General features: G+C 54.4%; 28 non-coding genes across 28 annotated transcripts; 17 read left to right on the forward strand and 11 right to left on the reverse strand.

Moving 5' to 3' along the window:
* Positions 1-92: 92 nt before the first annotated feature.
* trnaq-uug (transfer RNA glutamine (anticodon UUG)) lies at positions 93-164 on the reverse strand. The gene has a single exon. It is a non-coding gene; the product is annotated as a tRNA-Gln (tRNA).
* A 173-nt stretch (positions 165-337) lies between these two features.
* Positions 338-410, forward strand: trnat-ugu (transfer RNA threonine (anticodon UGU)). Its single transcript has one exon. It is a non-coding gene; the product is annotated as a tRNA-Thr (tRNA).
* Positions 411-1,310: 900 nt separating this feature from the next.
* Positions 1,311-1,382, reverse strand: trnaq-cug (transfer RNA glutamine (anticodon CUG)). The gene has a single exon. It is a non-coding gene; the product is annotated as a tRNA-Gln (tRNA).
* Positions 1,383-1,584: 202 nt separating this feature from the next.
* On the forward strand, positions 1,585-1,657 carry trnat-ugu (transfer RNA threonine (anticodon UGU)). Its single transcript has one exon. It is a non-coding gene; the product is annotated as a tRNA-Thr (tRNA).
* Positions 1,658-2,880: 1,223 nt separating this feature from the next.
* On the reverse strand, positions 2,881-2,952 carry trnaq-cug (transfer RNA glutamine (anticodon CUG)). Its single transcript has one exon. It is a non-coding gene; the product is annotated as a tRNA-Gln (tRNA).
* A 202-nt stretch (positions 2,953-3,154) lies between these two features.
* On the forward strand, positions 3,155-3,227 carry trnat-ugu (transfer RNA threonine (anticodon UGU)). Its single transcript has one exon. It is a non-coding gene; the product is annotated as a tRNA-Thr (tRNA).
* A 1,065-nt stretch (positions 3,228-4,292) lies between these two features.
* On the forward strand, positions 4,293-4,364 carry trnae-cuc (transfer RNA glutamic acid (anticodon CUC)). The gene has a single exon. It is a non-coding gene; the product is annotated as a tRNA-Glu (tRNA).
* Positions 4,365-4,642: 278 nt separating this feature from the next.
* Positions 4,643-4,714, reverse strand: trnaq-uug (transfer RNA glutamine (anticodon UUG)). The gene has a single exon. It is a non-coding gene; the product is annotated as a tRNA-Gln (tRNA).
* Positions 4,715-4,887: 173 nt separating this feature from the next.
* On the forward strand, positions 4,888-4,960 carry trnat-ugu (transfer RNA threonine (anticodon UGU)). The gene has a single exon. It is a non-coding gene; the product is annotated as a tRNA-Thr (tRNA).
* Positions 4,961-5,702: 742 nt separating this feature from the next.
* Positions 5,703-5,774, forward strand: trnae-cuc (transfer RNA glutamic acid (anticodon CUC)). The gene has a single exon. It is a non-coding gene; the product is annotated as a tRNA-Glu (tRNA).
* An 86-nt stretch (positions 5,775-5,860) lies between these two features.
* trnaq-cug (transfer RNA glutamine (anticodon CUG)) lies at positions 5,861-5,932 on the reverse strand. Its single transcript has one exon. It is a non-coding gene; the product is annotated as a tRNA-Gln (tRNA).
* Positions 5,933-6,134: 202 nt separating this feature from the next.
* On the forward strand, positions 6,135-6,207 carry trnat-ugu (transfer RNA threonine (anticodon UGU)). Its single transcript has one exon. It is a non-coding gene; the product is annotated as a tRNA-Thr (tRNA).
* Positions 6,208-7,272: 1,065 nt separating this feature from the next.
* trnae-cuc (transfer RNA glutamic acid (anticodon CUC)) lies at positions 7,273-7,344 on the forward strand. The gene has a single exon. It is a non-coding gene; the product is annotated as a tRNA-Glu (tRNA).
* Positions 7,345-7,622: 278 nt separating this feature from the next.
* Positions 7,623-7,694, reverse strand: trnaq-uug (transfer RNA glutamine (anticodon UUG)). The gene has a single exon. It is a non-coding gene; the product is annotated as a tRNA-Gln (tRNA).
* Positions 7,695-7,867: 173 nt separating this feature from the next.
* On the forward strand, positions 7,868-7,940 carry trnat-ugu (transfer RNA threonine (anticodon UGU)). The gene has a single exon. It is a non-coding gene; the product is annotated as a tRNA-Thr (tRNA).
* Positions 7,941-8,840: 900 nt separating this feature from the next.
* trnaq-cug (transfer RNA glutamine (anticodon CUG)) lies at positions 8,841-8,912 on the reverse strand. Its single transcript has one exon. It is a non-coding gene; the product is annotated as a tRNA-Gln (tRNA).
* Positions 8,913-9,114: 202 nt separating this feature from the next.
* Positions 9,115-9,187, forward strand: trnat-ugu (transfer RNA threonine (anticodon UGU)). Its single transcript has one exon. It is a non-coding gene; the product is annotated as a tRNA-Thr (tRNA).
* A 1,065-nt stretch (positions 9,188-10,252) lies between these two features.
* Positions 10,253-10,324, forward strand: trnae-cuc (transfer RNA glutamic acid (anticodon CUC)). The gene has a single exon. It is a non-coding gene; the product is annotated as a tRNA-Glu (tRNA).
* Positions 10,325-10,602: 278 nt separating this feature from the next.
* Positions 10,603-10,674, reverse strand: trnaq-uug (transfer RNA glutamine (anticodon UUG)). Its single transcript has one exon. It is a non-coding gene; the product is annotated as a tRNA-Gln (tRNA).
* Positions 10,675-10,847: 173 nt separating this feature from the next.
* Positions 10,848-10,920, forward strand: trnat-ugu (transfer RNA threonine (anticodon UGU)). Its single transcript has one exon. It is a non-coding gene; the product is annotated as a tRNA-Thr (tRNA).
* A 900-nt stretch (positions 10,921-11,820) lies between these two features.
* On the reverse strand, positions 11,821-11,892 carry trnaq-cug (transfer RNA glutamine (anticodon CUG)). Its single transcript has one exon. It is a non-coding gene; the product is annotated as a tRNA-Gln (tRNA).
* Positions 11,893-12,094: 202 nt separating this feature from the next.
* trnat-ugu (transfer RNA threonine (anticodon UGU)) lies at positions 12,095-12,167 on the forward strand. The gene has a single exon. It is a non-coding gene; the product is annotated as a tRNA-Thr (tRNA).
* A 1,065-nt stretch (positions 12,168-13,232) lies between these two features.
* Positions 13,233-13,304, forward strand: trnae-cuc (transfer RNA glutamic acid (anticodon CUC)). The gene has a single exon. It is a non-coding gene; the product is annotated as a tRNA-Glu (tRNA).
* Positions 13,305-13,582: 278 nt separating this feature from the next.
* On the reverse strand, positions 13,583-13,654 carry trnaq-uug (transfer RNA glutamine (anticodon UUG)). Its single transcript has one exon. It is a non-coding gene; the product is annotated as a tRNA-Gln (tRNA).
* A 172-nt stretch (positions 13,655-13,826) lies between these two features.
* trnat-ugu (transfer RNA threonine (anticodon UGU)) lies at positions 13,827-13,899 on the forward strand. Its single transcript has one exon. It is a non-coding gene; the product is annotated as a tRNA-Thr (tRNA).
* A 900-nt stretch (positions 13,900-14,799) lies between these two features.
* trnaq-cug (transfer RNA glutamine (anticodon CUG)) lies at positions 14,800-14,871 on the reverse strand. Its single transcript has one exon. It is a non-coding gene; the product is annotated as a tRNA-Gln (tRNA).
* A 202-nt stretch (positions 14,872-15,073) lies between these two features.
* Positions 15,074-15,146, forward strand: trnat-ugu (transfer RNA threonine (anticodon UGU)). The gene has a single exon. It is a non-coding gene; the product is annotated as a tRNA-Thr (tRNA).
* A 1,065-nt stretch (positions 15,147-16,211) lies between these two features.
* On the forward strand, positions 16,212-16,283 carry trnae-cuc (transfer RNA glutamic acid (anticodon CUC)). Its single transcript has one exon. It is a non-coding gene; the product is annotated as a tRNA-Glu (tRNA).
* Positions 16,284-16,555: the final 272 nt, after the last annotated feature.

Raw genomic sequence — 16,555 nt, forward strand, 5'->3', positions numbered from 1 at the left:
GTAAAAGCAGGTTTCTTTGCCCACAGCAGAGCACACAAGGAAAGCAGCCCACGATTCCATACACAGGTTTCGATTTCAATGTCACCCACAACAGGTTCCACCGAGACTTGAACTCGGATCGCTGGATTCAAAGCCCAGAGTGCTAACCATTACACCATGGAACCACACGAGAGCTGGGGCGACTTCCATGGGCCTGTGCAAGACTTCAGCTTCGCCGTGGCGTCCTTTCTTTGCTTTCTCCATTGTGTAGCTGAGCCGGGCACCGTGTCTCCCACATGTAGCCAGCTGCGTGACTCGGTACGTTTGTGTGTGCGTGAGTCAGGGTCTGGAGCCTTGTGGCTCCATAGCTCAGGGGTTAGAGCACTGGTCTTGTAAACCAGTGGTCGCGAGTTCAAATCTCGCTGGGGCCTTTTGCACTCGGGCTGGACGCGGAGCAGGGTCTCCCGCTTGTAAAGGGGTATCAGCTGAGGGCCGTAATTGTGTGAATACTGGCAAGCAACAGGGTGTGGTGGCTCTTGGCTTTCTCTGTCTCTTGCCTGCTTCCTGTCCCTCACTCACACCCCACGCCCCGGGGACGTCATACCCTGCTGTGATAATTGATAGGTGCCGAGGAAAACAATGCCAAGCTGGCTGTCGTTGTCCTCATCAAGTCCCGGGCTCTTCCCCGACTGTGTGGGAACTGACGAGCACTTGCGACAAATGCTGCCATTGGACTCCTTGATTAAGAAGGCGGGGGCCCCTGCGTAGATGAAGCAGCAGTTCAGCAGAAGCGTGAGAGAGATTTTCCTGGAGAGCCTTTACAGACACACTGGCTACTTGTGATTTCATTTTCTGTCAAGTTAAACTAGTCTGTATGACACTGAACCTCGTGGGTTTCACTGTTGTGTCCTTCCAGTCATTCACACCACGGTTCCTCCCCCAGGTGGCTGACCATTGCGTCGCGGAAGCTGTTGTAGCAGTGATTCTTTTACAGGTTAGATCTAAGTGACGACGGCAGGCGGGGTCGTGTCTTCAACGCGTTACTGCAGTTTTAAAATCGCGGGTGGATGAGTCTCTGTCTCAATTAAAGATTGCCGAGCTTGGCCCCGCTTTAAGAGCCGACGTCGGTCGCGCTGCGGGCACGCCGCAGATGGGAGAGGGCCTTTCCCTGCGTCCCTGGTGGTCTAGTGGTTTGGATTCGGCGCTCTCACCGCTGCGGCCCAGGTTCGGTTCCTGGTCAGGGAAGCGTGGCTTTTTTCCCCCCACCCCGTTTATTTCAGCGGGAATTCCCGTTTGGCATTCCAGACACCAATTCCAATGTCACCCACAAAAGGTTCCACCGAGATTTGAACTCGGATCGCTGGATTCAGAGTCCAGAGTGCTAACCATTACACCATGGAACCACACAAGAGCCGGGGCGACTGTCGATTCCCTTGGTGATCTTCGGTGTCTTCCATGGGCCTGTGCAAGACTTCAGCTTCGCCGTGGCGTCCTTTCTCTGCTCTCTCCGCTGTGTAGCTGAGCCGGGCACCGTGTCTCCCTCATGTTGCCAGCTGCTTGACTCGGTACGTTTGTGTGCGCGTGAGTCAGGACCTGGAGCCTTGTGGCTCCATAGCTCAGGGGTTAGAGCACTGGTCTTGTAAACCAGGGGTCGCGAGTTCAAATCTCGCTGGGGCCTTTTGCCCTCCTTTTGCACTCGGGCTGGACTCGGAGCAGGGTCTCCCACTTGTAAAGGGGTATCAGCTGAGGGCCATAGTTGTGTGATTACTGGCAAGCAACAGGTTGTGGTGGCTCTTGACTTCCTCTGTCTCTTGCTTGCTTCCTGTCCCTCACTCACACCCCACGCCCCGGGGATGTCACACCCTGCTGTGATAATTGATAGGTGCCGAGGAAAACAATGCCAAGCTGGCTGTCGTTGTCCTCATCAAGTCCCGGGCTCCTCCCCGACTGTGTGGGAACTGACGAGCACTTGCGACTAATGCTGCCATTGGACTCCTTGATTAAGAAGGCGGGGGCCCCTGTGTAGATGAAGCAGCAGTTCAGCAGAAGCGCAAGAGAGATTTTCCTGGAGAGCCTTTGCAGACCAGGAAGCAGACACACTGGCTGCTTGAGTTTTCATTGCCCGCCACAGGCTGCTTTGGCATAACGGGCTCGACCTGAGCAGCGCGGGCATCCCGGAGCCATCTTTTCACGGTCTGGTTCTGGCCTTGTGTAGGGAAAGCCTGGCGTCAATATCGAAGATAGTTGTTATTCCGTTCCCCCAGCGGCAAAGTGCTCTCAACTTGGTGTAAGTCTTGTTTTCTTCTTTGTGCTGGGCGATGTGGTTTTCTTTGTGTGTGTGAGTGTTAACCCACCGATGTGTGATGGCTGTAACTCCTGTGATTGTGAAGAATCTTTAGAAATCTTGTACTGCAAGTTTTGTCTGTCAAGCGACACTAGTCTGTATGACACTGAACCTCGTGGGTTTCCCTGTTGTGTTTTTCCAGTTTTTCACAACACAGTTCCTCCCCCAGGTGGCTGACCATTGCGTCGCGGAAGCTGTTGTAGCAGTGATTCTTTTACAGGTTAGATCTAAGTGACGACGGCAGGCGGGGTCGTGTCTTCAACGCGTTACTGCAGTTTTAAAATCGCGGGTGGATGAGTCTCTGTCTCAATTAAAGATTGCCGAGCTTGGCCCCGCTTTAAGAGCCGACGTCGGTCGCGCTGCGGGCACGCCACAGATGGGAGAGGGCCTTTCCCTGTGTCCCTGCTGGTCTAGTGGTTAGGATTCGGCGCTCTCACCACTGCGGCCCAGGTTCGGTTCCTGGTCAGGGAAGCGTGGCTTTTTTCCCCCCACCCCGTTTATTTCAGCGGGAATTCCCGTTTGGCATTCCAGACACCAATTCCAATGTCACCCACGAAAGGTTCCACCGAGATTTGAACTCGGATCGCTGGATTCAGAGTCCAGAGTGCTAACCATTACACCATGGAACCACACAAGAGCCGGGGCGACTGTCGATTCCCTTGGTGATCTTCGGTGTCTTCCATAGGCCTGTGCAAGACTTCAGCTTCGCCGTGGCGTCCTTTCTCTGCTCTCTCCGCTGTGTAGCTGAGCCGGGCACCGTGTCTCCCTCATGTTGCCAGCTGCTTGACTCGGTACGTTTGTGTGCGCGTGAGTCAGGACCTGGAGCCTTGTGGCTCCATAGCTCAGGGGTTAGAGCACTGGTCTTGTAAACCAGGGGTCGCGAGTTCAAATCTCGCTGGGGCCTTTTGCCCTCCTTTTGCACTCGGGCTGGACTCGGAGCAGGGTCTCCCACTTGTAAAGGGGTATCAGCTGAGGGCCATAGTTGTGTGATTACTGGCAAGCAACAGGTTGTGGTGGCTCTTGACTTCCTCTGTCTCTTGCTTGCTTCCTGTCCCTCACTCACACCCCACGCCCCGGGGACGTCACACCCTGCTGTGATAATTGATAGGTGCCGAGGAAAACAATGCCAAGCTGGCTGTCGTTGTCCTCATCAAGTCCCGGGCTCCTCCCCGACTGTGTGGGAACTGACGAGCACTTGCGACTAATGCTGCCATTGGACTCCTTGATTAAGAAGGCGGGGGCCCCTGTGTAGATGAAGCAGCAGTTCAGCAGAAGCGCAAGAGAGATTTTCCTGGAGAGCCTTTGCAGACCAGGAAGCAGACACACTGGCTGCTTGAGTTTTCATTGCCCGCCACAGGCTGCTTTGGCATAACGGGCTCGACCTGAGCAGCGCGGGCATCCCGGAGCCATCTTTTCACGGTCTGGTTCTGGCCTTGTGTAGGGAAAGCCTGGCGTCAATATCGAAGACAGTCGTGATTCCGTTCCCCCAGCGGCAAAGTGCTCTCAACTTGGTGTAAGTCTTGTTTTCTTCTTTGTGCTGGGCGATGTGGTTTTCTTTGTGTGTGTGAGTGTTAACCCACCGATGTGTGATGGCTGTAACTCCTGTGATTGTGAAGAATCTTTAGAAATCTTGTACTGCAAGTTTTGTCTGTCAAGCGACACTAGTCTGTATGACACTGAACCTCGTGGGTTTCCCTGTTGTGTCTTTCCAGTTTTTCACAACACAGTTCCTCCCCCAGTTGGCTGACCATTGTGTCGCGGAAGCTGTTGTAGCAGTGATTCTTTTGCGGGTTAGATCTAAGTGACGACGGCAGGCGGGGTCGTGTCTTCAACGGGTTACTGCAGTTTTAAAATCGCTGGTGGATGAGTCTCTGTCTCAATTCAAGATTGCCGAGCTTGGCCCCGCTTTCAGAGCCGACGTCGGTCGCACTGCGGGCACGCCACAGACGGGAGAGGGCTTTTCCCCGTGTCCCTGGTGGTCTAGTGGTTAGGATTCGGCGCTCTCACCGCCGCGGCCCGGGTTCGATTCCCGGTCAGGGAAGTGTGGCCTTTTTTCCCACACCCCGTTTGTTACCCTTAGAGCCGTGCAAGACGTTGAACTCGGAGGAGGTGTTCCGGGTATTTTGACGACGCAGGAACCTCTGTCATAAAATACACGCATGTCTGCTGTACACTCAATCGTCTGCAGTAGTGGGTGATATCTTGCAGGTCCTAGAAAGGCTGATGAGTAAAAGCAGGTTTCTTTGCCCACAGCAGAGCACGCAAGGAAAGCAGCCCACGATTCCATACACAGGTTCCGATTTCAATGTCACCCACAACAGGTTCCACCGAGACTTGAACTCAGATCGCTGGATTCAAAGCCCAGAGTGCTAACCATTACACCATGGAACCACACGAGAGCTGGGGCGACTTCCATGGGCCTGTGCAAGACTTCAGCTTCGCCGTGGCGTCCTTTCTTTGCTTTCTCCATTGTGTAGCTGAGCCGGGCACCGTGTCTCCCACATGTAGCCAGCTGCGTGACTCGGTACGTTTGTGTGCGCGTGAGTCAGGACCTGGAGCCTTGTGGCTCCATATCTCAGGGGTTAGAGCACTGGTCTTGTAAACCAGGGGTCGCGAGTTCAAATCTCGCTGGGGCCTTTTGCACTCGGGCTCGACGCGGAGCAGGGTCTCCCACTTGTAAAGGGGAATCAGCTGAGGGTCGTAATTGTGTGATTAATGGCAAGCAACAGGGTGTGGTGGCTCTTGGCTTTCTCTGTCTCTTGCCTGCTTCCTGTCCCTCACTCACACCCCACGCCCCGGGGACGTCATACCCTGCTGTGATAATTGATAGGTGCCGAGGAAAACAATGCCAAGCTGGCTGTCGTTGTCCTCATCAAGTCCCGGGCTCTTCCCCGACTGTGTGGGAACTGACGAGCACTTGCGACAAATGCTGCCATTGGACTCCTTGATTAAGAAGGCGGGGGCCCCTGCGTAGATGAAGCAGCAGTTCAGCAGAAGCGTGAGAGAGATTTTCCTGGAGAGCCTTTACAGACACACTGGCTACTTGTGATTTCATTTTCTGTCAAGCGAAACTAGTCTGTATGACACTGAACCTCGTGGGTTTCCCTGTTGTGTCCTTCCAGTCATTCACACCACGGTTCCTCCCCCAGGTGGCTGACCATTGCGTCGCGGAAGCTGTTGTAGCAGTGATTCTTTTACAGGTTAGATCTAAGTGACGACGGCAGGCGGGGTCGTATCTTCAACGCGTTACTGCAGTTTTAAAATCGCGGGTGGATGAGTCTCTGTCTCAATTCAAGATTGCCGAGCTTGGCCCCGCTTTAAGAGCCGACGTCGGTCGCGCTGCGGGCACGCCACAGACGGGAGAGGGCTTTTCCCCGTGTCCCTGGTGGTCTAGTGGTTAGGATTCGGCGCTCTCACCGCTGCGGCCCAGGTTCGGTTCCTGGTCAGGGAAGCGTGGCTTTTTTCCCCCCACCCCGTTTATTTCAGCGGGAATTCCCGTTTGGCATTCCAGACACCAATTCCAATGTCACCCACAAAAGGTTCCACCGAGATTTGAACTCAGATCGCTGGATTCAGAGTCCAGAGTGCTAACCATTACACCATGGAACCACACAAGAGCCGGGGCGACTGTCGATTCCCTTGGTGATCTTCGGTGTCTTCCATGGGCCTGTGCAAGACTTCAGCTTCGCCGTGGCGTCCTTTCTCTGCTCTCTCCGCTGTGTAGCTGAGCCGGGCACCGTGTCTCCCTCATGTTGCCAGCTGCTTGACTCGGTACGTTTGTGTGCGCGTGAGTCAGGACCTGGAGCCTTGTGGCTCCATAGCTCAGGGGTTAGAGCGCTGGTCTTGTAAACCAGGGGTCGCGAGTTCAAATCTCGCTGGGGCCTTTTGCCCTCCTTTTGCACTCGGGCTGGACTCGGAGCAGGGTCTCCCACTTGTAAAGGGGTATCAGCTGAGGGCCATAGTTGTGTGATTACTGGCAAGCAACAGGGTGTGGTGGCTCTTGACTTCCTCTGTCTCTTGCTTGCTTCCTGTCCCTCACTCACACCCCACGCCCCGGGGACGTCACACCCTGCTGTGATAATTGATAGGTGCCGAGGAAATCAATGCCAAGCTGGCTGTCGTTGTCCTCATCAAGTCCCGGGCTCCTCCCCGACTGTGTGGGAACTGACGAGCACTTGCGACTAATGCTGCCATTGGACTCCTTGATTAAGAAGGCGGGGGCCCCTGTGTAGATGAAGCAGCAGTTCAGCAGAAGCGCAAGAGAGATTTTCCTGGAGAGCCTTTGCAGACCAGGAAGCAGACACACTGGCTGCTTGAGTTTTCATTGCCCGCCACAGGCTGCTTTGGCATAACGGGCTCGACCTGAGCAGCGCGGGCATCCCGGAGCCATCTTTTCACGGTCTGGTTCTGGCCTTGTGTAGGGAAAGCCTGGCGTCAATATCGAAGACAGTCGTGATTCCGTTCCCCCAGCGGCAAAGTGCTCTCAACTTGGTGTAAGTCTTGTTTTCTTCTTTGTGCTGGGCGATGTGGTTTTCTTTGTGTGTGTGAGTGTTAACCCACCGATGTGTGATGGCTGTAACTCCTGTGATTGTGAAGAATCTTTAGAAATCTTGTACTGCAAGTTTTGTCTGTCAAGCGACACTATTCTGTATGACACTGAACCTCGTGGGTTTCCCTGTTGTGTTTTTCCAGTTTTTCACAACACAGTTCCTCCCCCAGGTGGCTGACCATTGCGTCGCGGAAGCTGTTGTAGCAGTGATTCTTTTACAGGTTAGATCTAAGTGACGACGGCAGGCGGGGTCGTGTCTTCAACGCGTTACTGCAGTTTTAAAATCGCGGGTGGATGAGTCTCTGTCTCAATTAAAGATTGCCGAGCTTGGCCCCGCTTTCAGAGCCGACGTCGGTCGCACTGCGGGCACGCCACAGACGGGAGAGGGCTTTTCCCCGTGTCCCTGGTGGTCTAGTGGTTAGGATTCGGCGCTCTCACCGCCGTGGCCCGGGTTCGATTCCCGGTCAGGGAAGTGTGGCCTTTTTTCCCACACCCCGTTTGTTACCCTTAGAGCCGTGCAAGACGTTGAACTCGGAGGAGGTGTTCCGGGTATTTTGACGACGCAGGAACCTCTGTCATACAATACACGCATGTCTGCTGTACACTCAATCGTCTGCAGTAGTGGGTGATATCTTGCAGGTCCTAGAAAGGCTGATGAGTAAAAGCAGGTTTCTTTGCCCACAGCAGAGCACACAAGGAAAGCAGCCCACGATTCCATACACAGGTTTCGATTTCAATGTCACCCACAACAGGTTCCACCGAGACTTGAACTCGGATCGCTGGATTCAAAGCCCAGAGTGCTAACCATTACACCATGGAACCACACGAGAGCTGGGGCGACTTCCATGGGCCTGTGCAAGACTTCAGCTTCGCCGTGGCGTCCTTTCTTGGCTTTCTCCATTGTGTAGCTGAGCCGGGCACCGTGTCTCCCACATGTAGCCAGCTGCGTGACTCGGTACGTTTGTGTGTGCGTGAGTCAGGGTCTGGAGCCTTGTGGCTCCATAGCTCAGGGGTTAGAGCACTGGTCTTGTAAACCAGGGGTCGCGAGTTCAAATCTCGCTGGGGCCTTTTGCACTCGGGCTGGACGCGGAGCAGGGTCTCCCGCTTGTAAAGGGGTATCAGCTGAGGGCCGTAATTGTGTGAATACTGGCAAGCAACAGGGTGTGGTGGCTCTTGGCTTTCTCTGTCTCTTGCCTGCTTCCTGTCCCTCACTCACACCCCACGCCCCGGGGACGTCATACCCTGCTGTGATAATTGATAGGTGCCGAGGAAAACAATGCCAAGCTGGCTGTCGTTGTCCTCATCAAGTCCCGGGCTCTTCCCCGACTGTGTGGGAACTGACGAGCACTTGCGACAAATGCTGCCATTGGACTCCTTGATTAAGAAGGCGGGGGCCCCTGCGTAGATGAAGCAGCAGTTCAGCAGAAGCGTGAGAGAGATTTTCCTGGAGAGCCTTTACAGACACACTGGCTACTTGTGATTTCATTTTCTGTCAAGCGAAACTAGTCTGTATGACACTGAACCTCGTGGGTTTCCCTGTTGTGTCCTTCCAGTCATTCACACCACGGTTCCTCCCCCAGGTGGCTGACCATTGCGTCGCGGAAGCTGTTGTAGCAGTGATTCTTTTACAGGTTAGATCTAAGTGACGACGGCAGGCGGGGTCGTGTCTTCAACGCGTTACTGCAGTTTTAAAATCGCGGGTGGATGAGTCTCTGTCTCAATTAAAGATTGCCGAGCTTGGCCCCGCTTTAAGAGCCGACGTCGGTCGCGCTGCGGGCACGCCGCAGATGGATGAGGGCCTTTCCCTGTGTCCCTGGTGGTCTAGTGGTTAGGATTCGGCGCTCTCACTGCTGCGGCCCAGGTTCGGTTCCTGGTCAGGGAAGCGTGGCTTTTTTCCCCCCACCCCGTTTATTTCAGCGGGAATTCCCGTTTGGCATTCCAGACACCAATTCCAATGTCACCCACAAAAGGTTCCACCGAGATTTGAACTCGGATCGCTGGATTCAGAGTCCAGAGTGCTAACCATTACACCATGGAACCACACAAGAGCCGGGTCGACTGTCGATTCCCTTGGTGATCTTCGGTGTCTTCCATGGGCCTGTGCAAGACTTCAGCTTCGCCGTGGCGTCCTTTCTCTGCTCTCTCCGCTGTGTAGCTGAGCCGGGCACCGTGTCTCCCTCATGTTGCCAGCTGCTTGACTCGGTACGTTTGTGTGCGCGTGAGTCAGGACCTGGAGCCTTGTGGCTCCATAGCTCAGGGGTTAGAGCACTGGTCTTGTAAACCAGGGGTCGCGAGTTCAAATCTCGCTGGGGCCTTTTGCCCTCCTTTTACACTCGGGCTGGACTCGGAGCAGGGTCTCCCACTTGTAAAGGGGTATCAGCTGAGGGCCATAGTTGTGTGATTACTGGCAAGCAACAGGTTGTGGTGGCTCTTGACTTCCTCTGTCTCTTGCTTGCTTCCTGTCCCTCACTCACACCCCACGCCCCGGGGACGTCACACCCTGCTGTGATAATTGATAGGTGCCGAGGAAAACAATGCCAAGCTGGCTGTCGTTGTCCTCATCAAGTCCCGGGCTCCTCCCCGACTGTGTGGGAACTGACGAGCACTTGCGACTAATGCTGCCATTGGACTCCTTGATTAAGAAGGCGGGGGCCCCTGTGTAGATGAAGCAGCAGTTCAGCAGAAGCGCAAGAGAGATTTTCCTGGAGAGCCTTTGCAGACCAGGAAGCAGACACACTGGCTGCTTGAGTTTTCATTGCCCGCCACAGGCTGCTTTGGCATAACGGGCTCGACCTGAGCAGCGCGGGCATCCCGGAGCCATCTTTTCACGGTCTGGTTCTGGCCTTGTGTAGGGAAAGCCTGGCGTCAATATCGAAGACAGTCGTGATTCCGTTCCCCCAGCGGCAAAGTGCTCTCAACTTGGTGTAAGTCTTGTTTTCTTCTTTGTGCTGGGCGATGTGGTTTTCTTTGTGTGTGTGAGTGTTAACCCACCGATGTGTGATGGCTGTAACTCCTGTGATTGTGAAGAATCTTTAGAAATCTTGTACTGCAAGTTTTGTCTGTCAAGCGACACTAGTCTGTATGACACTGAACCTCGTGGGTTTCCCTGTTGTGTCTTTCCAGTTTTTCACAACACAGTTCCTCCCCCAGTTGGCTGACCATTGTGTCGCGGAAGCTGTTGTAGCAGTGATTCTTTTGCGGGTTAGATCTAAGTGACGACGGCAGGCGGGGTCGTGTCTTCAACGGGTTACTGCAGTTTTAAAATCGCTGGTGGATGAGTCTCTGTCTCAATTCAAGATTGCCGAGCTTGGCCCCGCTTTCAGAGCCGACGTCGGTCGCACTGCGGGCACGCCACAGACGGGAGAGGGCTTTTCCCCGTGTCCCTGGTGGTCTAGTGGTTAGGATTCGGCGCTCTCACCGCCGCGGCCCGGGTTCGATTCCCGGTCAGGGAAGTGTGGCCTTTTTTCCCACACCCCGTTTGTTACCCTTAGAGCCGTGCAAGACGTTGAACTCGGAGGAGGTGTTCCGGGTATTTTGACGACGCAGGAACCTCTGTCATACAATACACGCATGTCTGCTGTACACTCAATCGTCTGCAGTAGTGGGTGATATCTTGCAGGTCCTAGAAAGGCTGATGAGTAAAAGCAGGTTTCTTTGCCCACAGCAGAGCACACAAGGAAAGCAGCCCACGATTCCATACACAGGTTTCGATTTCAATGTCACCCACAACAGGTTCCACCGAGACTTGAACTCGGATCGCTGGATTCAAAGCCCAGAGTGCTAACCATTACACCATGGAACCACACGAGAGCTGGGGCGACTTCCATGGGCCTGTGCAAGACTTCAGCTTCGCCGTGGCGTCCTTTCTTTGCTTTCTCCATTGTGTAGCTGAGCCGGGCACCGTGTCTCCCACATGTAGCCAGCTGCGTGACTCGGTACGTTTGTGTGTGCGTGAGTCAGGGTCTGGAGCCTTGTGGCTCCATAGCTCAGGGGTTAGAGCACTGGTCTTGTAAACCAGGGGTCGCGAGTTCAAATCTCGCTGGGGCCTTTTGCACTCCGGCTGGACGCGGAGCAGGGTCTCCCGCTTGTAAAGGGGTATCAGCTGAGGGCCGTAATTGTGTGAATACTGGCAAGCAACAGGGTGTGGTGGCTCTTGGCTTTCTCTGTCTCTTGCCTGCTTCCTGTCCCTCACTCACACCCCACGCCCCGGGGATGTCATACCCTGCTGTGATAATTGACAGGTGCCGAGGAAAACAATGCCAAGCTGGCTGTCGTTGTCCTCATCAAGTCCCGGGCTCTTCCCCGACTGTGTGGGAACTGACGAGCACTTGCGACAAATGCTGCCATTGGACTCCTTGATTAAGAAGGCGGGGGCCCCTGCGTAGATGAAGCAGCAGTTCAGCAGAAGCGTGAGAGAGATTTTCCTGGAGAGCCTTTACAGACACACTGGCTACTTGTGATTTCATTTTCTGTCAAGCGAAACTAGTCTGTATGACACTGAACCTCGTGGGTTTCCCTGTTGTGTCCTTCCAGTCATTCACACCACGGTTCCTCCCCCAGGTGGCTGACCATTGCGTCGCGGAAGCTGTTGTAGCAGTGATTCTTTTACAGGTTAGATCTAAGTGACGACGGCAGGCGGGGTCGTGTCTTCAACGCGTTACTGCAGTTTTAAAATCGCGGGTGGATGAGTCTCTGTCTCAATTAAAGATTGCCGAGCTTGGCCCCGCTTTAAGAGCCGACGTCGGTCGCGCTGCGGGCACGCCGCAGATGGATGAGGGCCTTTCCCTGTGTCCCTGGTGGTCTAGTGGTTAGGATTCGGCGCTCTCACTGCTGCGGCCCAGGTTCGGTTCCTGGTCAGGGAAGCGTGGCTTTTTTCCCCCCACCCCGTTTATTTCAGCGGGAATTCCCGTTTGGCATTCCAGACACCAATTCCAATGTCACCCACAAAAGGTTCCACCGAGATTTGAACTCGGATCGCTGGATTCAGAGTCCAGAGTGCTAACCATTACACCATGGAACCACACAAGAGCCGGGTCGACTGTCGATTCCCTTGGTGATCTTCGGTGTCTTCCATGGGCCTGTGCAAGACTTCAGCTTCGCCGTGGCGTCCTTTCTCTGCTCTCTCCGCTGTGTAGCTGAGCCGGGCACCGTGTCTCCCTCATGTTGCCAGCTGCTTGACTCGGTACGTTTGTGTGCGCGTGAGTCAGGACCTGGAGCCTTGTGGCTCCATAGCTCAGGGGTTAGAGCACTGGTCTTGTAAACCAGGGGTCGCGAGTTCAAATCTCGCTGGGGCCTTTTGCCCTCCTTTTACACTCGGGCTGGACTCGGAGCAGGGTCTCCCACTTGTAAAGGGGTATCAGCTGAGGGCCATAGTTGTGTGATTACTGGCAAGCAACAGGTTGTGGTGGCTCTTGACTTCCTCTGTCTCTTGCTTGCTTCCTGTCCCTCACTCACACCCCACGCCCCGGGGACGTCACACCCTGCTGTGATAATTGATAGGTGCCGAGGAAAACAATGCCAAGCTGGCTGTCGTTGTCCTCATCAAGTCCCGGGCTCCTCCCCGACTGTGTGGGAACTGACGAGCACTTGCGACTAATGCTGCCATTGGACTCCTTGATTAAGAAGGCGGGGGCCCCTGTGTAGATGAAGCAGCAGTTCAGCAGAAGCGCAAGAGAGATTTTCCTGGAGAGCCTTTGCAGACCAGGAAGCAGACACACTGGCTGCTTGAGTTTTCATTGCCCGCCACAGGCTGCTTTGGCATAACGGGCTCGACCTGAGCAGCGCGGGCATCCCGGAGCCATCTTTTCACGGTCTGGTTCTGGCCTTGTGTAGGGAAAGCCTGGCGTCAATATCGAAGACAGTCGTGATTCCGTTCCCCCAGCGGCAAAGTGCTCTCAACTTGGTGTAAGTCTTGTTTTCTTCTTTGTGCTGGGCGATGTGGTTTTCTTTGTGTGTGTGAGTGTTAACCCACCGATGTGTGATGGCTGTAACTCCTGTGATTGTGAAGAATCTTTAGAAATCTTGTACTGCAAGTTTTGTCTGTCAAGCGACACTAGTCTGTATGACACTGAACCTCGTGGGTTTCCCTGTTGTGTCTTTCCAGTTTTTCACAACACAGTTCCTCCCCCAGTTGGCTGACCATTGTGTCGCGGAAGCTGTTGTAGCAGTGATTCTTTTGCGGGTTAGATCTAAGTGACGACGGCAGGCGGGGTCGTGTCTTCAACGGGTTACTGCAGTTTTAAAATCGCTGGTGGATGAGTCTCTGTCTCAATTCAAGATTGCCGAACTTGGCCCCGCTTTCAGAGCCGACGTCGGTCGCACTGCGGGCACGCCACAGACGGGAGAGGGCTTTTCCCCGTGTCCCTGGTGGTCTAGTGGTTAGGATTCGGCGCTCTCACCGCCGCGGCCCGGGTTCGATTCCCGGTCAGGGAAGTGTGGCCTTTTTTCCCACACCCCGTTTGTTACCCTTAGAGCCGTGCAAGACGTTGAACTCGGAGGAGGTGTTCCGGGTATTTTGACGACGCAGGAACCTCTGTCATAAAATACACGCATGTCTGCTGTACACTCAATCGTCTGCAGTAGTGGGTGATATCTTGCAGGTCCTAGAAAGGCTGATGAGTAAAAGCAGGTTTCTTTGCCCACAGCAGAGCACGCAAGGAAAGCAGCCCACGATTCCATACACAGGTTCCGACTTCAATGTCACCCACAACAGGTTCCACCGAGACTTGAACTCGGATCGCTGGATTCAAAGCCCAGAGTGCTAACCATTACACCATGGAACCACACGAGAGCTGGGGCGACTTCCATGGGCCTGTGCAAGACTTCAGCTTCGCCGTGGCGTCCTTTCTTTGCTTTCTCCATTGTGTAGCTGAGCCGGGCACCGTGTCTCCCACATGTAGCCAGCTGCTGACTCGGTACGTTTGTGTGTGCGTGAGTCAGGGTCTGAAGCCTTGTGGCTCCATAGCTCAGGGGTTAGAGCACTGGTCTTGTAAACCAGGGGTCACGAGTTCAAATCTTGCTGGGGCCTTTTGCACTCGGGCTGGACGCGGAGCAGGGTCTCCCGCTTGTAAAGGGGTATCAGCTGAGGGCCATAATTGTGTGAATACTGGCAAGCAACAGGGTGTGGTGGCTCTTGGCTTTCTCTGTCTCTTGCCTGCTTCCTGTCCCTCACTCACACCCCACGCCCCGGGGACGTCATACCCTGCTGTGATAATTGATAGGTGCCGTGGAAAACAATGCCAAGCTGGCTGTCGTTGTCCTCATCAAGTCCCGGGCTCTTCCCCGACTGTGTGGGAACTGACGAGCACTTGCGACAAATGCTGCCATTGGACTCCTTGATTAAGAAGGCGGGGGCCCCTGCGTAGATGAAGCAGCAGTTCAGCAGAAGCGTGAGAGAGATTTTCCTGGAGAGCCTTTACAGACACACTGGCTACTTGTGATTTCATTTTCTGTCAAGTTAAACTAGTCTGTATGACACTGAACCTCGTGGGTTTCCCTGTTGTGTCCTTCCAGTCATTCACACCACGGTTCCTCCCCCAGGTGGCTGACCATTGCGTCGCGGAAGCTGTTGTAGCAGTGATTCTTTTACAGGTTAGATCTAAGTGACGACGGCAGGCGGGGTCGTGTCTTCAACGCGTTACTGCAGTTTTAAAATCGCGGGTGGATGAGTCTCTGTCTCAATTAAAGATTGCCGAGCTTGGCCCCGCTTTAAGAGCCGACGTCGGTCGCGCTGCGGGCACGCCACAGATGGGAGAGGGCCTTTCCCTGCGTCCCTGGTGGTCTAGTGGTTAGGATTCGGCGCTCTCACTGCTGCGGCCCAGGTTCGGTTCCTGGTCAGGGAAGCGTGGCTTTTTTCCCCCCACCCCGTTTATTTCAGCGGGAATTCCCGTTTGGCATTCCAGACACCAATTCCAATGTCACCCACAAAAGGTTCCACCGAGATTTGAACTCGGATCGCTGGATTCAGAGTCCAGAGTGCTAACCATTACACCATGGAACCACACAAGAGCCGGGTCGACTGTCGATTCCCTTGGTGATCTTCGGTGTCTTCCATGGGCCTGTGCAAGACTTCAGCTTCGCCGTGGCGTCCTTTCTCTGCTCTCTCCGCTGTGTAGCTGAGCCGGGCACCGTGTCTCCCTCATGTTGCCAGCTGCTTGACTCGGTACGTTTGTGTGCGCGTGAGTCAGGACCTGGAGCCTTGTGGCTCCATAGCTCAGGGGTTAGAGCACTGGTCTTGTAAACCAGGGGTCGCGAGTTCAAATCTCGCTGGGGCCTTTTGCCCTCCTTTTACACTCGGGCTGGACTCGGAGCAGGGTCTCCCACTTGTAAAGGGGTATCAGCTGAGGGCCATAGTTGTGTGATTACTGGCAAGCAACAGGGTGTGGTGGCTCTTGACTTCCTCTGTCTCTTCCTTGCTTCCTGTCCCTCACTCACACCCCACGCCCCGGGGACGTCACACCCTGCTGTGATAATTGATAGGTGCCGAGGAAAACAATGCCAAGCTGGCTGTCGTTGTCCTCATCAAGTCCCGGGCTCCTCCCCGACTGTGTGGGAACTGACGAGCACTTGCGACTAATGCTGCCATTGGACTCCTTGATTAAGAAGGCGGGGGCCCCTGTGTAGATGAAGCAGCAGTTCAGCAGAAGCGCAAGAGAGATTTTCCTGGAGAGCCTTTGCAGACCAGGAAGCAGACACACTGGCTGCTTGAGTTTTCATTGCCCGCCACAGGCTGCTTTGGCATAACGGGCTCGACCTGAGCAGCGCGGGCATCCCGGAGCCATCTTTTCACGGTCTGGTTCTGGCCTTGTGTAGGGAAAGCCTGGCGTCAATATCGAAGACAGTCGTGATTCCGTTCCCCCAGCGGCAAAGTGCTCTCAACTTGGTGTAAGTCTTGTTTTCTTCTTTGTGCTGGGCGATGTGGTTTTCTTTGTGTGTGTGAGTGTTAACCCACCGATGTGTGATGGCTGTAACTCCTGTGATTGTGAAGAATCTTTAGAAATCTTGTACTGCAAGTTTTGTCTGTCAAGCGACACTAGTCTGTATGACACTGAACCTCGTGGGTTTCCCTGTTGTGTCTTTCCAGTTTTTCACAACACAGTTCCTCCCCCAGTTGGCTGACCATTGTGTCGCGGAAGCTGTTGTAGCAGTGATTCTTTTGCGGGTTAGATCTAAGTGACGACGGCAGGCGGGGTCGTGTCTTCAACGGGTTACTGCAGTTTTAAAATCGCTGGTGGATGAGTCTCTGTCTCAATTCAAGATTGCCGAACTTGGCCCCGCTTTCAGAGCCGACGTCGGTCGCACTGCGGGCACGCCACAGACGGGAGAGGGCTTTTCCCCGTGTCCCTGGTGGTCTAGTGGTTAGGATTCGGCGCTCTCACCGCCGCGGCCCGGGTTCGATTCCCGGTCAGGGAAGTGTGGCCTTTTTTCCCACACCCCGTTTGTTACCCTTAGAGCCGTGCAAGACGTTGAACTCGGAGGAGGTGTTCCGGGTATTTTGACGACGCAGGAACCTCTGTCATAAAATACACGCATGTCTGCTGTACACTCAATCGTCTGCAGTAGTGGGTGATATCTTGCAGGTCCTAGAAAGGCTGATGAGTAAAAGCAGGTTTCTTTGCCCACAGCAGAGCACGCAAGGAAAGCAGCCCACGATTCCATACACAGGTTCCGACTTCAATGTCACC

The sequence above is a fragment of the Lepisosteus platostomus genome, chromosome 8, assembly GCF_059453375.1.
Source record: "Lepisosteus platostomus isolate fLepPlt1 chromosome 8, fLepPlt1.hap1, whole genome shotgun sequence".
Classification (NCBI taxonomy): Eukaryota; Metazoa; Chordata; class Actinopteri; order Semionotiformes; family Lepisosteidae; genus Lepisosteus; species Lepisosteus platostomus.